This window comes from Hipposideros armiger, unplaced genomic scaffold, assembly GCF_001890085.2.
Source record: "Hipposideros armiger isolate ML-2016 unplaced genomic scaffold, ASM189008v1 scaffold_17, whole genome shotgun sequence".
In the NCBI taxonomy this organism is placed as follows: domain Eukaryota; kingdom Metazoa; phylum Chordata; class Mammalia; order Chiroptera; family Hipposideridae; genus Hipposideros; species Hipposideros armiger.
In genome coordinates, this window is record NW_017731367.1 from 3197585 (window position 1) to 3214883 (window position 17299).

Below are 17299 nucleotides of genomic sequence, written 5' to 3' on the forward strand. Positions count from 1 at the left end.
TCATTTCCAGGATGCTCTTTGTCGGGAGTGGCTTTTATTCCTGGGTTGGATGTCCGTGGTTAGTCCTCCGCCTCTATGATCTTATTTTCTCATCTTTTTAATATCTATTCATTTCCTCTGTGATCTTATGAGGTTATTCAAGTTCATCTTCAGCTTTACTGATTTAATTTTGTTTTCAATAATGAGCTTGAATTTTTTCCCTCCCGGTGTGAATTTAATATCTGCCTCCATTCTTTCTGTCTATAAACTTGTTTCTAGGACTGCTCTCTTCTTATATTACTATGGAGAATTGAGCAAGAGCTGTGTCTTTTGGAAAATTTTCCTCTGCTTCATGGCAGCATGTGTTTCACCAGAGATCTTCTATCCTGAGGGTGGGGAGCTGGGTTCAGGGGTCAGGAGCCCAAATGCCTTTAGGGCCAGTCAGGCATCTGGAGTGAGTGGAGCCTCTGGGTTGGAGGACTCTCAGAGCTTCTCATCTGAAGCTGAGAATCCCTATTTCCAGGTGAAATGTCTTGACTTTCAAATGTTAGGCCAACCCAGTGAGAGCCCAGTGGAACATTCTTCCTGGCCAGTGTCTGCCCCCGGACCCCCAGTTCTCAGCAGAAAGGTTTTCTCCCATGGGGCAGAACTTACCATGAGGTTCCATCTGGTCCCTGCCGAGCCATCCTGGAGTGAAGAAGCCTTTTGCAGCCCCCTCAGTGGGACACAGGATGCACAGTCCTGCTTCCCATCTACGTGCCTGGAAGTGGAGGTTCCTCGCAGGTTGTTTAATAAGATGCTGCCCATAAAATAACAGTGGCCGTGGTGATGAGAGTGACTGCTGGTACCATACATAGCGCGACCAGGTATCAGGCGGGCCATGTGGGTCATGTACTCTGTATCGTTTATCATAAAGCACTCAGCAAGGTGTTTGGGACGCAGTCAACTCTCAGTAAACCATGATTTTCGTTATTGTTCCTAATGCTGTGTGCAGTTTGTTTTCTGCCAAAGACTCAAGGGGACTNGCGGTGATGGAATGGATACCGGGCTCCAACGCCCTCCAGCTGGGAGTGACCCCACCGCCATGACTCCGTTCTCTCACCCCTCCCTTGCAGAGCTGGATTGAAGAATTAATGAAGTCGTACAGGTGAATTTGCTTGTACACTCAATCAATGATAGCTACATCGTTATCTTTTCTTCTAAGTTAGAACAAGCTGAATACATGAGAATTTAAAGGTAATAAGCCTTTGCAGAAACAACGGAGGCAGGTGAGGAGAGAGATAAGGAGCATGGATCCTTTCCTGTGAAAGCCCGAGCAAGGAGACAGCTGACATAGAATTGTGGCAACAAATATTACCCTTTCCAACCTATCACCAATTTAAAATTTTCCACCTGTTTTCTTTCTTTAGAGTCAATAATTCCATCCCACCCCCACTGCTGCCCCATCTCTTTTGGTTCTATAAATGACCATGTTACCAAAGCTGGCATTTCTGTACTATCAACCAGAGGTATTGTTTAGAATTGCTAAAAGTGTGTTAGAGCAGTTTGTTATTTGGGGAGGATTTAAAGCAATTTCCAACATCACATTTTCCTGGATTTATCTAAGACCTTGTATATTTCAGCCATCAAGTGACACAACTGCCAGGAGAAGGGACATCTTCTAGTATACTTATGCAAATGGGCAAGGTTTTCATTAACTAGGACACTGCAAATTTAGAATGCAACAGTAAAAATGTCCAGGCCTACTGGTGCACTGCTTGCTTGTTAATTTCTCATGAAAGTGGTTTGTATTTTTGAGGGGAAACGAGGGCAGGGTTCTCAGTTCCAGGTTCATCTGTGAGGGGCAGGTAACCTCGTGGGCATCAGTCTTCCAATCAAGAGGCAGAGCCTTGATGGCAGAAAAATGGTAACATCCCCCTTCCCTTGGTGGGAGAAGGTGTATGAGTCACTGCAAGCGGCTTCCTGGGGAAATATTTACACAGAGAAATATTTACCTCTCTCATCATCACAGAGTCATGATGAGAGAGGTAAACCATCCTAGACGTTCAAGACAAAGCAAACAGGTTTTCTTGGCTTTGTAATAATTTACCTTGTTTGCACGTCCCCATCCTCAGGGGTAAAATGTTTCTCACAGTTCAGTTTCTGTTTAAATTGGAATTGGATGTGTTTGTCTGTAAAGGGAGCTGGGGTGTAGGGCTCAATTTCTACCACTTCTCCATCTACCTTGAGGCCAATCTCAGAGACCTATCACCGAGGGACACTAGCCCTCGGGATATAAAAGCTCACCCCGCTAGCGGCCAGGCCAGAACCTCATTCAGTGGCTCAGTTCAGGCATTTTGGGTATGACTGACATGGAGAATTCAGCCTGGGGCTGTAGGCCTAAGTGGAGCTTTGCACTCCCCTGAGAGTCTAAATTTTGGGACACGTACCCTGTGCCTGTAAAGAGCAAATGAAATAAATGCAGAGTTTGCCTCAAGAAAGAGGCTCCTGAATTCAGGGGATGATTTTTATCTAACGTGAGCAGACAGGGTAAAGCGACACATACTATCCTAACGCACAAGAGGCTGATGTATAAAACCAGCGGGAGTCTTTCTAACTTTATAATGGGGAAGTTAGGTGGCACATGGTTAATTCATCACAGCCTCCTACCTCTTCTCACCCCCACCAGTCCCAGCAGCGGCAGTGAGACAGGAGCCCAGGGACTGGGGGTGATGGGGTTGTTGGTGAGACAGGGGATCCAGCTCCCATGGATGGTGACATATTCACGAAGAGGCTGGACCAGAGTTCCGAGCAGCCGCAGAGCATAAACTGTTTACTGAGAGACACATGCAGGCATGGTACAAGAAGGCTAAGGAGGTTCCAAGAAAATAAACACATCTGGGAAATGTTCAACCGTGGTCAGTTCCACATGCTGGAATGTATTAGAGTCAGAGGGAAAATATGTCATGAATTTATGTACACATGGGTAATTGTGAAGACGGTATAGAGTATGACTCTTTTTAAAATCACTCTTACAATTAACTTCTATTTTTTTTATTCACCTCAGGTATGCAAAACAACATAGAGATTAGACATTGGCACACGACACAAAATGATAGCCCCAACAAGCCTACGACCCCTCTGATGGTACATAGCTATTATAATATCATTGATTAGATTCCCTATGCTATACTTTATATCCCGCGACTATATATTTTTTAAATAGCTGACTTTCATTATTATTTTATATTAGTTTCAGGTGTATAGCATAGTGGTTAGGCATTTATATAATTTACGAGTGACCCCCCCCAATAAGAAACTATGATTCTTCTCAGTTACAGAATTAGAGACTCTTACAGTATTAAAACAAAACAAAACACAAAACCCACAAAGCACACAAATGAACCAAGTACGTGGCTTTCTGAGGACTGTCAGGGGTGTGGGCACGCCAGTGTCTGGAAGGGGTCCACACATGTATGAGACATGCCACACATCTGCGTCCTGGATTATCTGTGAGAAGCCCCAAGGGAAGGCTCCTCTGGGATCTGGCTTATCTCGCCTGATGATTGGTGAAGCTGGAATTCTTCTCACAAGGTGCTGGCTGCACACTGAACAAGACATTTCTAAGGCTTGAAGCCACGCCCATGTCCTCTCCTGGATTCTCACGCACACTCACCCACTTGCTCTGGAAGATGCCGCAGCTGAGGCCAGCGTGGACGCGGTCAGCCTCTTCCCGGCTCGCGGTGTGGGAACCAGGCCGCTCCCCTGGGCCTGGAAGCCATGAAACAAAATCCTTTCTGTGCGAAACAGGCCCTCATTGTGGAGGACCTCAGGTTATCAGGTGAAACCGGCCGCTTCTGTAAACAGCTTCTGGGGTAAACTGCCTGTGTGGGTCAGAGCAAGGCTCCCGTGTGCGCGTTATAGGCAACAAGCATCTCTTCTCAGCTGTCACTCCTTGTGGCGGAGGTTTCCAGCTGTGCACCCTGAAGCCAGGGAGTTCCGCTTCCGGTCCTGCCTGGAGCCAGAAGGGGGGTGCAGAGCCAGTGGAGGTGGGCTCTGCCACCCATCCTGCTGTGTCACGGACCCCTGCAAAAACAAAAACAAACCCCACCTTTTTTTAAAGTTTCAGAGGCTGAAACGTGTTTGCCAATCTGAGATTTAAATAACCAGTGGTGCAAAACCAGACCAGGCCGTCTCTCAGGACCCGATGTCCTTCTGAGCGAATTCCTGGCCGTTCTGCCTTCTGACTGTCAGCCTTGGGCCTTCGACTGTGATGAGATGGGACTCAGAGCTGTCAGCCTGCATGCTTGTCCATCAGCCACTAGAACTAAGAGCCCTGTGCCACCTGGAGATCTGGTCTCAGAACATGTACTTATCCATAAATTATAACCCTTAGGCTCCGGTTAGAGACCAGTGGTGTGCTAGTAAATGTTTAGCANTTTCCATTGCCTACAGCAGTATTTCCCACAATGTGCTCCACAAATAGTGGTTGTGCTTTATGCTAAAAAGACCTATCAAGAGTCTTTCATATGCCACTTTCCCTTCTTTTTGTCCCCCTTCCTGGTATATGACTTCTATCTTGAGGTCATCTCATGTCCCCAGGCATCATATCTGTATGCAAACACAAGAAGAACAGAGGCAGAAGGGTAGAAGGTACACATCTCATGGCTAGATCAATCCTTTCAGTAGCCTTTTGAGACATCCCACCCAACACTTCGACCTACAACTCACTGTCCAGTCACACTGAAGCTGGAAATACGGTGTTTAAGAGAGATGCAATGCTACCCAAATAAAATTTGCATCCTCCTGATGAGGAAGAAGGAAGAGATGGCTCCTTCCTTGTTACCGGAAGGAAGGGATTCAAACTCCTCAGCTCTACATGCCAAGACCTCCATAATCTGGTGGCAATCTGCCTCTCCAGTATTATTTGTTATTTCTCTCCGCGCTGGACCTCTGCTCTAGCCATGTTTGTGTATTTTTTGCTCCTTGCTTATGCCTTCAAATCTTTTGCTCCTGGGCCCTTGATTATGCATTTGATCCATCCTGAACTCTCTCTTCCTTCGGTACCTATTGGAATTCTGCCCATTTTCCAGGCCCTTCTTTTCATGACTTGGTTCATATTCATTTTAAAGTGTGAATAACAGGAAGTTTTGTTTTGAATAACAAGCATTCAAAAAATGTTTTAGGACAGACTCCAGTAGACACAGTGTCCTGATTTTCAATTTAAATGTTTCGTCAAGGTTTCATGTTCCCTACTGCCCAGCTCAGCATCGAGCCCTTCAGGGCCGTTCCAGCCCCAGCGGCTCACATCTGACGCCACGTGGAGATCCTGGGTGCACACACCTGGGAGGTGAGGGGCACCCTGGCCGGACCGTGCTCAGTATCCCCTCTTCATCAACTTTGACTGACCCAGCTCCTGCTCATACTGATGCCTCCACAGACTCCCTCTCACCCTCTCACCATGACGTCTACTCTCAGGAAGGACTACATAATGACAATCTGGGTCCCTTGTTAAAAATATGAAGAATTTCAAGATGGTGACAGCCGAGTTCTGCATCTGTAGACAAACCCCTATGCACACACACAGACATACACGCATGCCTAGTCTGACCCTTCTGGTAAGTCAGGCCTAGACACTTGCACGAGTGTGCACATATGTGCAAACACAGACCCGGTTGCCCTCATGACATAGAGGTGGTTGACAGGAGCCCTCACCTTCACTCATAGCATCGGACGAGCTGCTCATACTCACTGGTGTCTCACGCACATTGGCAAAAACAGGCATTGAGCTCATGCAAACAGCCTGTAACCCAACTCAGGAAATGATGGTGGCATTTCTTGCAACCATTCCGCTCCCCATCCTGTCCACGGTCAACTACTTCCTCATCTCCCATGGATGGCTATCCCATCTTTTAGGACGATGCATGATGTCGGCCTTCAAAAGCATTCTATTTCCTATAAGCTTTTCCTCATATGTGGCTTCATAGTGATTGGACTTCAACTGCCTTCCATGTTAGCTTTGGGCTTGTGGAAGACTGAAGCTTAATTTTAGAGGTCATGTATAGTAAGTGAGGCATTAAAGGTACGATGCCTTTACGATCCACGAAAGCAGGAATACAAGTAGATTTTATTTGCTACTGCATTTCCAATGTGCCTGACACACAGTCAGAGCACAGGCCTATTTGTTAAATACAAACATACATACATACACTACATTTAAATATAAGCTGCAACATGGGTAAGTTGCCAATAGATAACAGCCCAAATTGTCTAAATGAATGATATTGCTTATCTGTATTTCTAGCTCACCGAGAACCTCTTCTGTGAGACCACTCAAGTAAACTCATTTTGTCCGTGATGTCCAGCTCTGNCTCCTTCCTCTCAGGTACTCTGGCCCCAACATACTTTCTACAATAGTTCACTTGTAATGGCTGACCTCCAGCCTCACGTCTCCTCAATTCAGCCAGATTGCCTGCTTCTGCTCGAGTTCCCCTCCATGACCCACGGTCCGGGGAGAAAGCCTGCGTGATGCCAGGGCTCACCTCCCTGCCTGCCCCTGCGTTAGGACTCATGTTCCTACGGGATCCGTCTGCTGTCCAGGGTCTGACAGTGTGCTCTTCATTTTGTCCAGGTCTCTACGGCAGGAGGGTCAGTCTGACCGCTTCTCCCCTGCAGCCAAAGCAGAAGTCCTCAGGTTTCCTATTACATATTCTAACTTTATTGACTGGTATAGGAATGCTATCGCCTTTTTAACATTGATTTTGTATCCTGCAGCCCTGCCAAACACTCCTACTAATTTTTATGGCTTGTCTGGACCTTCTTTTAAGTATTTTATATAAATACGATAATATCTGCAAGTAAAGATGGTGTTATCGCTTCCTTCCCAATTTCCATATTTGTTATTTCTTTTTCTTTTCTTATTTCTTTAGCGGGGAACCAGAATATAATTTTGAGTGGATGTGATGATCAAGGGCATCCGTTCTCTGTTCTTGAATTCAGTGCTAATCTTCTAGAGACAAACCATTAGAGTGATTGCCTGATGTAGGCTTCTAAAGTTTCTCCTTGTTCCCAATTTCATGAGAGTTTTTTCAGATCATAAATTGGTGTTGAATGTGGTGACTGCCTTAGCTGCATCTACTGAGATTTTCCTTTGCTTTCTTCTTATTATTCTCTTAATCCGGCACGCTATAATAACATATGTTCTGCTTTTGAAATGTCAGACGTTCCTGGAATAAACCATATAATAATACGGTGTGGAGTTTGATTTGCCAAAATTTTGTTTAAGATGATCGCTTCTACCTTCATAAATGAGGCTGGTCTGTTTTTTCCTTTTCTTCTACTCCCTTGGCCCATCTGGTGAAGATACAGGCTAGATTTTGCTCATGAGTTTGGAGACTCTCTTTCTCCTTCTCTTTCTTCCCCTTCCACTTCTCCTTTGTCTCCTTCTCCTTCTTCTTTTTTGTCTCTGAAATAGTTTTTTCAGATCAGTATTTTTTGAAAGGTTAGCAAAATGTACCATAAAGCCACCCAGTCCTGCTGTGTTTTTAAGCAGGAATCTTTTGATTTATCAACCAAATCGTTGTTTTCACTGGGTTTCATTTTAATAAGAATTCCAATTTCTTTGTGAAGCAGTGTTGATGACAGAAGAGACATCAGCAGGATTGCTTCAGAAACAGCAGGGAGCCCTCACAAGAAAAAACTACGCATGCCCAGTAGCGTCAACCCGCGCCCCGTGTGCTGCTCTGTGAGGTGAGACCAGGAACCACCTGCCTTCCGGATTTCACGTTGTCTGCGACACTGTGGAATGTGTCCTGAGTCCTACATTTTAATTGCATTGTTCTAGAAATGTTTCCATTTTTACTGTTTTCAAATCTATAGGCATAAAGTTGCATATAACAGTCTCTTACGGTTTTTAAATAGCTCTATCATATTGTCATTATAGTGCCATGTTTATTCCTTGTCTCATGTTTGTGGCTCTTTTCTCCTTTTTTAATGATCAGGGTTATGTTACTGACTTTGTAATGAATTGGTTTTTGATTTTGTTGATTTTCTTTACTGTTTATTTTTTCATTTTATTAATATCTGCTTTTAAGTTTATTATTTCCTTCTTGTTACTTTTTCTAGGCTTGAGTGGTTTTATTCATCTAACTTGAAACAAAACTCACTTGTTTAAGAACGCTATTTTTAAAAGATGCATTAAGGCTATAATTTAAACCCCAGTACCAATTTAGCTATATCCTTCCAGTTTCTAAATATATAGTGTTTTCATGCCATTAACTTTTAAATACTCTGTAATTTTCATTGTGAATTCCTCCTTAATTCATGAGTTATTAATAAATGTATGTTTAAGTGTCCCCATATCTGAAGAAGAAAAAGTGTTGTCTACAAAGTTATCTTTTATTGTTAATTTCCAGTTTAATTGCCTTATGCTTAGCAGACACAATCTGTATCATTTCTTTGTGATATTATGCATGATCAAGTCTATATAATCTTAGTTGTGTTCTTAAAAAGAATTCCCCCTTCTCAGCTTCCATAAACTGAGTCTGTAAGAGTAGGAGCTGCCTTCCACTGATACCTGTGCCAAAATTAGAACATAGAACAGTACAAAGGTTAACAAGTGGCATTGCCATGAGGAAAATACGTTTTACTACAAGCTATTGTAGAAACCCATCCATTATTTTCATCCTCCATTTGTTTCCACACAGCCCCTTCATCATCCATGAACCAAAACAGCCAGTTACAGCTCAGGACGCCTCCCTGGGGTGTCAGTGATGGTTGATCTCCAGTGACCTTGGATCTCCAATGACGTTGGTCTGTTCCTAAAAGGGACCACCAGTTCACACCCAGGAAGACCACCCGCAGCTTCAGTCCTCTCCTACATAAAAACTGTAGCCATTCCAGGGCTATCCCATGCATAGACCAGCGGGTCCCAAACTGGGAGCACACTGTACCAAAAAACCTGGAAGCACACCTCGGACCCGATCCAAGACAAGTGGAGCCCAGCATCTCAGCGACCACCAGGAGCCAAGTCAGAGGACAGAAGCTAGCTAGAGTCAGAGGTCTGCCAGGCAGACCAGGGGACAGGGGAAGTGACCCCAGGTTGACCATGGGAGGTGCTGGCTGGATTCCAGCAGGCAGCAGGACCCACAGCGTCTGTGGGGAGTGGATGCTTTTAGGAAGATGGATGGATGTCTTCCCTTCAGCGTTGCTGGACATCCTGTGTGCTCCACATGGGATCCCACCTGGCCTGGTACCTATGGTCAAGGTACCTCTTCCCAGGAGGGACACACAGGTCAATCATATATTGTGCCCCTTCTAGAAATTTCCCAATACCTACATCAGACTTTCCTTGTTGTACTTCCCTTTGAGTCTGCTGCGAAGCTGTTTTGCAAAGCGAAAGCTCCTGTTCTTTGCTATTATTTGAAGATATGTCTTAACCTCCTTATTAGATTATGAGGTCCGTGAAGGAAATTATTTTTGTCTTATTCATTTTTTTTAATGCATCATCACAATCCCTACAGAAACTATGTTACTACCAGCTGACCAAACACGCCCAATCCCTCCAGTGGAACCCAAGGACTTGCACTGAGTGTGGTTCCAACCATCAGAAGAACTCGTAACTCAGGTTCCAGCTGGTTCTGTTCTTGAAGGACCCAGATACGACATTTCCTGGCTCTGTAAGCAGGGGAGTGGAGTGGGTCCAGCAGGTAGACAGGGAAGCGTGCTGCCCTTCTTGGAGCATCCAGATTGTGGCTCGTGCCTCACGAGAAAGCACCCTCTCCATTGGCAAGCAGATAAGAGTATATTATGGAGGCCACACAGTCCCACAGACTGATCACATAGGACATGGGTCAGCCCTTGGCGTCCACTGTCATGCACCAGTTCACCCTCCTCTGACATGAAGACCATTCACCGAAGTATGTGATCCTGAAAACATTAAAAACAAACCAACAAATAACAACAATTACCACAAAAACAAAACAGTAGAAACACAATGTTGTTTTACGTGATTGTTAGACCGAAGCCCCAATGGTTACACACTCAGCATCCAGGGCAAACACATCTGGGTTTGAACTTTCCCGCTGTATGACCCCAGCAAAGCAAACAAGGTAAGCCTGTTTCTTCCTCTGTTGCGTGGGGACAAATGTTTGTTAGAGGGACTGAATGAGGCCATTCATTTACATGAGTGAGATAATCCACACAGAGTGTTGTAAGTGCTAACCCCTCAATAAATGTTCATTATTATTCTGTTATTATTAGGGGGATAGATTAGTGCTTAGAAGGTTCAAAATGAAATATTAGTCAATGTAAAGCCAGCACCTTAAGGAACACAGGCCGCCATTAATGGAGGGCCGTGTGCGAGCTCAGGAGAACCTCAGCAGAGTCGGACAATGGGGAACGGGCGGAGGTTTAGCAGGGCAGGTGGCACAGCAGCGCGAATGTCAGTGGACTCTCAGGCCCAAGAAGACTGACGACAGAAACCTTAGTCCTGGAGACTCTGGTGTGCCCACGGGGACACTAAAGCAAGAGTTCAGATGCTGAAGAGCAAGGCTCAGGCCCAATGACGGTGTTAAAGCCAAAGAGAAGCCTGACGCAGCAGAAGGGGCGTCTTGGTGAAAACGAGACCCACCCCATCCTGGGGCTTAGCTGACCAGAAGCCTGGAGAGAAAGCTCTCTGCGGTCAAATGCACAAACCCATGGAAAAGCCTGCCCCGTGCACAGTGGGTCCCTCACAGGAGGCCGTTAATAACTGTCATTGTTGATGGCGCGGTCATCCTCCTGGGTATACGGAGCAGCCGCTGCCCAGCTGGGCCCACCTCTATCCCTGAGTCTTGTGATTTGATATCAAAGGGAGTTGATCCCCTTGATAGCTTGTGTTTGGTTTTTGCAGGGAGCTGATTCTCTCACACTTGGTTAGAAGCTGCAAGGAAAGAACCTTCTAGGAAGTCAGGATAAGCAATAAGACCGCCTAGGTAATGGGCTGAAGTCCATGTCCCCTAAACAGTGTTCCTTTCAGCTCAAGTCCTGGGGTAGGGCGGATCATGTGCATGAATGTACGTGTGTGTGCATATGTGTGTGTGTGAGTGTGCGCACGTTTGTGTGTGTGTATGCATGTGTGCATGCGCACGTGTGTGCATGTGTGTATGTGTGCACACATGCACGTGTGTGTACGTGCATGTGTGTGTGCATGTGTGTGCACATGTGTACGATCACGTGTGTGTGTGTGTATGTGTGTGTTGGGGGCAGCTGTGAGGTCCCAGCTCTGAGTGTGGCAAGCAGAGGCAGGAGTAGGTTAACGGGGGAATCTCAGCCAATCAGTAACTTTTCAGTTTGGAGCCTTCTAAATTAAGGACCTTTTCAAGTTGCCTTCAGCTATGATGGTGTAATCGCTTTTTGAATGTTAAACAAGTTTTGTTTTGTGCATACATTACACAAAGCAGGTGTGATTTAACCTGTACTTGATTTTTATTAACACTATATCTTTTTATGGGCACCGGAGGATTTCATACTCTGCTCTGCCAAGACCCCATAGACAGCTCTTGGGAAAGGAGCCCCCGCAGGCGAGACCCCAGCACCCACACACGCTCAGCCCCAAACCTCTCCTTGCGCTGACTGCACTCACATCTTGAGTTTTCTTACTCAAGATTCCCTTTAAAAGGAGGCTCCCCCACTGAAACCCTGCAAGCACTGGTTGACATAACGAAGCCTGTGCTAGAAATCTGCGCACCAGCATTGTCCCTGCAGTAGCACAGTGGCTCACTTCAGGCTGGCCTTCCGGCCACACGGCCTTTCCTCTCCCAGTCGTCATCTGGGGACCTAAGAAAGGGCAGGTTCTGAGACACAAGTGCAAACGTAGCAAAGGCTGGCGTTCCTGGTGGTTTTCTTGAAGGTTAAGGGCAAGTCAGCGTCTTGCTTCCCACCACCCTCCTCTCAGAGCACTGATAACAAACCCACGTCACAGATGCAATGCCACCCAGTGTGGGAAAGCTGCTTATCTGGCCTTTACTCTGAGGCTCTCACGCGAACAAAGAAGCTTCTGTGGAAAGCTGGTGACGTCATTTTATCACAACTTCAGGGCTGAAGATTTGGGAAAGCAGACGGCTTTTCACCCCCACCCTGCCCAAGCCTGGCTGTGGCCATCAGATGTGTGTGGCCCACCACCCGGCAAAGTTGTGAAATAAAAGGACTGTGGCAGTGAGTGAGGCCCCCTCACCCGGGCCTTTGCGTCCCCAAACACCGGATGACAGCTGAGTGTGGGACAAGGACTAGAGGTTCTTTGTCAATTCTCAGCTGCTGCAGATGACGAACCACGAGTCCCAGGAGGGACCCAGGTGCCCCGCTCGCCCTGCTTTGTTCAGGGGATTGAAGTAGCTGGACAGCGAGGGCCTAAGGTGAGCCGCAAGCTTGTGACAGAGCATGGGTCACTCCACTCTGAAAATCCAGTGCTGGCTGAGTCTGGCTTGCTCTGGGCTGCAGACCAAAGCCTGACCTTGGACAACTCTCTCAGCCGTAGGCCCGTCCAGGAAACTGGTGTGAGTGAAGGAGCACCTACCTGTCTGGGAGAATGCTGCTCAGGTGAGTTTGGTTCTTATGTTTTCTATCCTGTAGAATGATTGATCTCCTCAAGGCAGACAACTGCTCTGAGGCTGCTGAGACCATCATTAGTGTCTCGGCTTATAACAGAAAGAACTACAGCCGCTGTGGCCGCCTTCTGGAATTGGCCGGTCAGTGTGGGCTGGTGCCGTCTCTGAAACAGGAACTGTGTTGCCATCAGTGCAGAGGGCACCCAGCAAACTCCTTGGAACTGAGGCATCTGAAGTAAGACTGAGCACCGAACGCGTACCCAGAAGCCAGGAGAAGCTTCGGTTCCAGCTATTGGGGATAATTGGGTCCTATAGGATATGAGCTGCAGGATACATGAGGATTCTTTCAGTGACAAATAATAGAAATTCAGTTCGTACTGGCTGGAGCACAAAAGGGCAACTTATGAGAAAGAATTTGAGTTGTCTCATATAATGAAATCAAGATGGGCTTAGGAATAACTGCCACCAGGCAACTGCCTGCCCAGAGCTCCACTCTGCGCGTCCTGTCTCCACTGTGCTGCCCCCTCTCCTCCCAGCTTTCTCCATGGCGGAGAGTGTGACTGCCAATAGGGCCTGGGAGTCCAATCCCATGGCTCTCACCACTGAAGACCAGCTGGACCTTTCCCACATCCATTTCAAGCCACGTCTGACTGACCGCCTAGTTTTATAAATAAAGTTTTATTGGAACAAAGCCACACATCACTGCTTTCATGCTCCAATGACAGAGTTGACTGGAACTTCTGGCCTTTAACAGAGAAAGCTTGCTGGCCCTTGTGCTGAAGGTTAAGACATCCTGGGAGGGAGCCCAGCGTATTTTCCTCAGGGCTGGAACAAGCTCTTAAATCAAGATGTTAAAGATCCGGCATAGGGTATGGATTCTGAGAGGGTTGCCTTTTAGCAGCTGGGCTGCATTCCCAGGTCACCTCTCCTGGGCTTCTCTAATCTCCCTTTGTCTCCTCCTCCTCATGTGGCTGAGGTTAGAAGTTCACATGTGAGTGTCCCTGACTTTTGGGTGGCCTGGAATAGACACCCAGTGCTAACTACACCTTAACATCATGACAATATGGTTTCTCAGGCCTGATCTTTTGGGTCAAGTTGGTTCATCACGTGGTCATGAGGACAAGGGAGCCGTCCCAGGAAGGTCCTATTCTGAAGCTCTGAGGGTGCTCTTTTCTGGCAACTCAAAGATTTTGTCATAAAAAGAGATGCAGAACTGAATATTTCACTTGGGCGAGGGCAAAACATGTGTCAAGCTCACTTTCTGAGACTGTGAGACCCTTTTTGAGAAGCTTTGGTAGAAGCTCTCCTTGAGCTTATCTAATCCAGGTTACTAGACCATTTTCTGTTCACTCATCATTGTTCTTAGTGATACTCACAAGGACAAAAAAACAAACAGCACAAGTTTTGCTGGGAAGCAAATCAAACACGCCGTAGCACACAAGGCACTTTCATCCCTGCCACACATCAGGGATGACGCACAGAAACCGTTACCACGTGGTTCCCCTGGGAGATTCGGCAACCTCAGAGTGATACCCTCAGTTGTTAGAATAGAGCAGGCCCCATGCTGAGGTCTCAGCCAGATCCTACCGGGAGAGCTGGACATGTTCACGAATGCCTGAGTCCTCCCGGAGGTGAGGTTCCCCACACCTGGACACCTCAAGAGAAGGCAGCGGCATGCACCCTGCTTTCCCAGACCGCCCAGCACGGACCATTCATTATTTCATCATGGGTGGGGTTGCAGGTAAACTCTTTCATTGTGTATTTTTCCTCTGTAATAAAGAGCGCCAGAACCAAAGGTTCTTTCATTCATCGACGTGGGTAAAAATCTGGTATGCCTTCCGTGAGAAATAGCTTCAGGACCGTGAAACGCAGACGGCCTGCCTTCCATTCCCCGGGCACCGTGGTCCCTGAGCCTCCCTCAGTCCTCAAAACAGGAATGAGTGACACCGACTGCTTTCCTGAGACAGTCCTGACTTGTGTCCCCATGGGTGAAAGCCAGGTCCATGACTAGGGAGGCTGCCTTCCAGCCCCCACAGAAAATAAGACTCCACGATAGCAAGGTTCAACCTCTTCAGGTAGAGTGACAGAAAGGACGGAGCTATCAAGATGAAGACGGGCAACATTCACTTGTAAATCACTCTGCGTCTTGCAGTTGTCCTAATGTTGGTGGTCAGGACCCTCTGAAATTGTATTTGCTCTTCTCTGAGGTTGACGCCTGGATAAAAGCTGGGGGGTAGAGAGGCTGGTGCCTCCAGTAAGAGCTCATGGTTTCCCATAGCTATCTATTTTCTTCTTGGACGAAATACTAAGACACCTGTGTCTGAAAGAAAGACAGAGGCTGCTAGCCAGTAGAATAAGCTGGTTTTCCCCCTGCTGTTCTAAACGGGCTGCTTGTTCTCACACGCAGAAACATGCTGCCCTAGCGAGCTTCCTAAACAAATGCCACCCAGTTGTTCCCACAGCTGACTGCAAGTGGGAAACCTCTGGGGGACGCGCTATAAATACAAGTTCCCAGGCTCTGCCCCTGAGACTCTGGTCGGGTGGGTCTGCCTGGGGCCCAGGAATCTGAATGTCCAGTGAGCCCCTCTGGTGACATGGACTGCTGAAGCCTGGGCACAGCCTGGTTACCCTGTGGCCTCAGATCCCGTGTTAGCATTTCAGAGTGGAAACGAGGAACCAGGAGGTCACGGAACGCAGCCTCTTCACTTGGCAGAGAAATAACATTGAATCTGCAAGATAAGACCTGGTTTGGTCAGGCAGGACTGTGAAGCTATTAGTACTCGGTGACTCTGCAGAGAAGCCATGGCCGCTCAGCTGAACGTAGAATTGGGAATATGTTTCTGTAAAGGGTTAGAAACAGCTATCCTTACAGGCGGGAAGTGGGGGTTATTAGGAGTCATCTATATAGAAAGGAGCCCTTGTTCAGGAAAGATGGCTTTGAAAAAGCAAATGTTAGTGAAAGACGCTGTCAGAGGAAGGCGGCCTGGAGCACAACGGCCAGTCTTTGTCTGGCCATCTGCAGCCTGTGTCCGAGTGGCCCTGGAAGGGGCAGGGGCTCGATGGCTAATGGCTTTTGGACTCCAAATAAAAGAGAAACAAAGCCATTTTTAAACAAAAGGGCCACAGTCTGAAAGCAATTCTTCATCAGAAAAAGCTCTATTGATGTGTATTCTTCCCAAATTGGACCTTAATTGGGCCACACACACACAAAGGTACTTGGGAGACACCTCCAAAACCCGATTCCTGTCATTATTTCTAGTGCAAGGAGGAAGCTTAGGTAACTTCAGGCTGCCCCAGGAGCTCTGAGTGAACCATCAGGTATTAGGAAAATAATTATAGCGCCTTTGGGGCTCCCTGTAATGACATACAAACCCATAACCGAACAACTTTGGATGCCCTGTACCCACCCTTCACCCCAATTGTTACTGAACCCCAGTATCCAGGAGCAGAACAGGCCTCTCTGAGCACCTCATCCGTGGGTCTGTCAGGCAGTGACATGCGCATTGTGGGCTCGGCGTGGACTGACGGAGACCCAGCTCAAGGTGAATAGAAATTTTTCTGTAATTCTGGGCCTTTCCAGTCCCATTCCACTGAAATCACACCATGTAACAGGGGCCCCTTGAAGAACTCTCAGTAAAAGCGAAATAGGACAAAGGAGGGCCTCCCTGGTCCCTTGCCCCACAGTTTCAATGATGTGTAGACCGACTGAGATCCTTTGAAGTCACCACTTTAATCATTTAAAAATGTCTGCACTGCACTTCTTCGTGAATTTCTAACCTCAGAGGGCCCTGGAGTAAAAGATCTCCTGCAGGGCTGAAGAAGTGAGCCGCCATGCTGTGAGACGGCCAAGGGGCAGAGAGCGGCCAGTGGCCTCTCGACGCTGAAAGTAGCCCCAGCTAACAGCAAGCTGGGGAGTAGGACTTCAGCCCTGTAGGGACAAAGGGCTGACTTCTGCCAACAACATGCGAGTTTGGAGAGGACCCCAGGCTCCTGAGAGGAACAGTTTGGCTGACACCTGACTGAGCCTTGAGCAGAGGACGAGTCATAAGCCTTGCCCAGGTTCCTGACCCACAGGAACTATGAGAGAATAAGTGTACAGTCCATTCTTGTTATTCACAATAGTTATGCTCTATGCCGTCACCGTGAGACACTGGCTAGTGCCACCGCTCCCAGGGGAAATACAGGGTCAGGTTCTCGTGAGCCTCTGGTCACATTTTTATCAATCGATCAATACATGACCTTGTTTATGTGTGTTTCTTTTTAAAGACACCTTATTTAATATACCAGGCATGCCAAAAACATATATACAAGTGGACACTTTGGTCAACGTTGCTCAAACAGTGGTTTGCCATAGTCAGAAGCATCCGGACACTGATGACAACCACTTTGAACACCTTTTGTGATTGCAGAAGTCAAACGTGGCTTGTAGTCATCTTTTGTTATCGGTATATATTGAGTATTTCAATTTTAATAGTTTTCCTTTCTTAAAATGTGTATACATTTTTTTGACACGCTCTGTGTATGTTGATTCGCTACCATTGACTCCATGGCCAACGGCATTCTGACTCATGCCTGAATGAAGCTTATTTAAGTCCGTATTTTCCCCATGAAACATGTCACAGCCTCCTGCGCTCAGGAACACTAGACTGCTTTTCAGTGCTACTCTTGGGGGCCACATTAAACAGCAAAATCACCATAAAAAAGCACAAAAGTAAAAAGAAAACAACGTGACACTCACTAGACCCCAAAAAGGACTT

General features: G+C 46.9%; 1 long non-coding RNA gene across 1 annotated transcript in view; it reads left to right on the top strand.

Annotated features, from left to right (window-relative positions):
• Positions 1-14107: 14107 nt before the first annotated feature.
• Positions 14108-17299, top strand: part of LOC109374196 (uncharacterized) — an 11553-nt gene continuing 8361 nt past the window's right edge. The window contains exon 1 of the long non-coding RNA XR_002122358.1: positions 14108-14283. This is a non-coding gene — a long non-coding RNA (uncharacterized LOC109374196). The remainder of the gene's footprint in view (positions 14284-17299) is intronic.